Source organism: Pyxicephalus adspersus, chromosome 4 (genome assembly GCF_032062135.1).
Source record: "Pyxicephalus adspersus chromosome 4, UCB_Pads_2.0, whole genome shotgun sequence".
Taxonomy (NCBI): Eukaryota; Metazoa; Chordata; class Amphibia; order Anura; family Pyxicephalidae; genus Pyxicephalus; species Pyxicephalus adspersus.
This window is the reverse complement of record NC_092861.1, coordinates 109,159,850-109,163,087: the sequence shown is the minus strand read 5'-3', so window position 1 is coordinate 109,163,087 and position 3,238 is coordinate 109,159,850. Positions and strand designations below refer to the sequence as shown.

Below are 3,238 nucleotides of genomic sequence, written 5' to 3'. Positions count from 1 at the left end.
ATTACTTCCTGGTGTCAGTACAGTGGGATGGTATACTCTTTTACTCCCTGGTGTCAAGGCTGCGGGATGGTATACACTATTTTCTCTCAGGTGTCGGTATGTCTTTTACTCCCTAGTGTCAGTACTGTAGGCTAGTATACTCAATTAGTCTTTGGGGGTTAGTTTTGTGGTTGGCTATGCTCGGGTACTCCCTTGTGTTGGTACAGTGGGATGGTATAGTCTGTTAGTCACTATTCTCAGTGGTTAGATGGTATGTTCTATTACTTTCCGGTCTCAGTGGTGGTGGAGGGTATATTCTATTACTTTCTGGTGTCAGCACTTTGGGTTGGCTGAGTTGGGTCTTCCCTATCATTAGGGGTTGGATGGTATACTATAATTCTTGATGGTGTCCATACAGGGGGGCTAGTACGGTCTAATTCTCTCGGTTGTCAGTATGGTGGGAGGGTATATGCTATTTTTCCCTGGTGGCAGTATGGTAGGCATTGGTTTGCATTATATCTCCCGAATGGCTTTGCCGGGGATGGTATACGCTATTATTTCTGAGAGATGTACTGGGCTGCTCCTGGGCGTTGGTGCTGTGGGATGGTATACTATATTGCTCCCTGGGTTAGTTTGGGGGGATTGCATTCTCGATTTCTCTCTGGAGTCAGTGCTGGGGGTATGCTATACTTAATTACTCCCTGGTGTCAGTATTGTTGGATGGTATACAGTATTACTCCCTGATGTCAGTATTTTGGGATAGTATTCTTTGTCGCTCCCTGGTGGCTGTTCAATGGGGTGGTATGCTTCATTACCCCATCTGGTCAGTACTGTGGCTGGTTTCAGTATAGTGGGAAGATATACAGTTTGATTTTGCCCTGGCCTCTGGCCCGGCTGTTATGTCTATTTGTGTTGAGATGTTGGTATTATAATGTCTTCTCTTTTGCTTTGAGAGGGGCGTGCCATGGCAAGGGTATTCTGGAGTGTGTTGTGAGTGAGGTGACGTTCCAAGACGGGTTTCGGGTGGAAGGCCGGGTATGGATGTTGTTCATGAGTTGTGGATTTCGGTGGCAGGGGATTCTGTAGTTGGTGGAGTACCGTGAGTCAGTTAGCAGGGGCATCTGTTGGTTACTGGGCATGGGTGGCAGGATTGCCTTTGGACTAGGAGGGAATGATTTTGTGTAAATTTTTAGGTTTGTGAGGTTTCACACCGCTGTGGTGGTTGGGGTCTTGAAAGGAAAGGATCCAGTGCATTGGTAAAGTGGTGGAATTTGGCAGGGGGGATCCCTTTTGGTGGGGTCTCCCACTTTATGGTGAATGGATGATTATGGCTCCTGAGGTGGCGCTGGGCGGCTAGGGGCCAAGGTAGAGATGTTGGAAGAGTTAAAGTCCTGTTGGGTGCGGATTTTGCCTTCTGAGACCTACAACCTGGTTGTTTGGGTGTATAATCGGGAGTATGGAGTTTGATAACATTATAGATTTTGTTGTTATGGTTATGTATTATTAAAAGGGAGGAATTAGGTTGTTGGGTAAAAAGGTTATATTCAATGTAATATGTTTGCGTTATATAAACCCGGTTAGGTAATAATAATAATAATGGAGTGTTATGTTAATGTATACTTGCATATCAAAAGTGTAAAAGTATTTATTTATTTGTCATTTATTTATTATTGGATATTTGTTATCACTTGAATGGTTAATTTATTTAATAGTGTTTAAAAAAAACGGCTGCTTGCTAGCCAATTTAAATCCAAGACTGGTGTTTGGGTATTTAATGGTGGGGGAGTGGTTGGTAAGCAGGTGGGGAGGTCAGGGGGAGGCGGAGGTTCTGATGGTGGTGGTGAAGGATGGGCTAGAACAGGGGTCCTCAAACTACGGCCCGCGGGACGAATATGGCCCGCTGAAGTTGTCCATCCGGCCCGCCGGCTGCTGAGGCTGCCTGAGTTCTGGCTGCCTGCCATCTGCACTCCAGGGAACCCGGTCACGTGACACCACTGTTGCCGGGGTAACGCTGGAGCTGTCGGGCTGAAGCCATCAGGCAGAGAAGGAGCAAAGCAGAGACTCACTGCTGCCTTCATTCCCTGCTCAGTGCAGCACAAATGTACATGATCAATGTACATTTGTAAATAGTATAAACATACTATGCACATTGATCATGTACACATGTGCTGCAGTGTGATCCATGTATGAAGGCAGCAGTGAGTGACAGGTAGCAGACACTGACAAAGTTTTTTTAGCAGCCCTTTTTTAATTAATAAAAAGTGTGGGGTAGTGTTGGATGTAGGGTAGGGTGTATAAAAAGAAGCAAATTAATGAATTGCTTGAGATTATTCATTTGCATGGAAAATGCAAGATAAATTTGCATTTTCAATACACACAGTGAAAATTCAAATTTATCTGTGCATTTTCCAATGCACATAGGAATTGAGGAATAATCTCAAGCAATTTTAAAGCCAAAGTAAACGCCACTTTTTTTTTTTTAATGATCGGCAAGTGTGCTGTGCATATAGTATTGTTCTTTCATATTTTTTATACAATAAATACGTTTTGTGCAGTGTGCATAAGAATCTTCTCCTGTTTTTTTTCAAACTATAGTACGGCCCCCCGACAGTCTGAGGGACCGTGACCCGGCCCCCTGTTTAAAAAGTTTGAGGACCCCTGGGCTAGAAAGTCCGAGCTACCCTCGTCATGGATACATTGACTATGGTCTCCAATGGATCTGCCTATTAAGCTGAGGATCTGAAATTCACCAAACATTCTCTGGTGGAGAATTAACCACTAAAAACACATTCACCTAACAGTTTGATGAATGTCAGATTTACTTTCAGATTTGCTTTATAAATAAATGCCTAATAAATAAAAGTTATATTATAACTTTATTATAAATAAAAGTTTATTTATAAATAAAAGTGTCTAATTGTCTTCTAGTGCTGGCCCTCTCTCTCCTAGTCTTGCTTTACAGAGTATACCAAATTATGAAAATAAGGCGAATCCTGGTACTTACTCTATTTACAATAATAATTAAAAAAAACATTGGGTACATACTTGCACTGTTGTCTGCCTGAATGAGTTTAAATTTTCATTTTCTTTTCTGTATTGGTTGGGGAAATATTAAAGGGATCTGTGACATACATCAGCTTAATGTGCACATATATGTCATGTAGAATATTAAGTCAAATTCTTAATTTTTGGGTTTTTTTGTGGCTTATTAAAGATATTTTTTACTTGAAATGTAAGATATAAGGCATTTCCTACCGTA

At 41.9% G+C, this 3,238-nt stretch overlaps 1 long non-coding RNA gene across 1 annotated transcript; it reads left to right on the top strand.

Moving 5' to 3' along the window:
- The first annotated feature begins 24 nt into the window (after positions 1-24).
- LOC140330112 (uncharacterized) lies at positions 25-2,888 on the top strand. The gene is made up of 2 exons (XR_011920628.1): positions 25-96; positions 2,575-2,888. It is a non-coding gene; the product is annotated as an uncharacterized lncRNA (long non-coding RNA).
- The last annotated feature ends 350 nt before the right edge of the window (positions 2,889-3,238 follow it).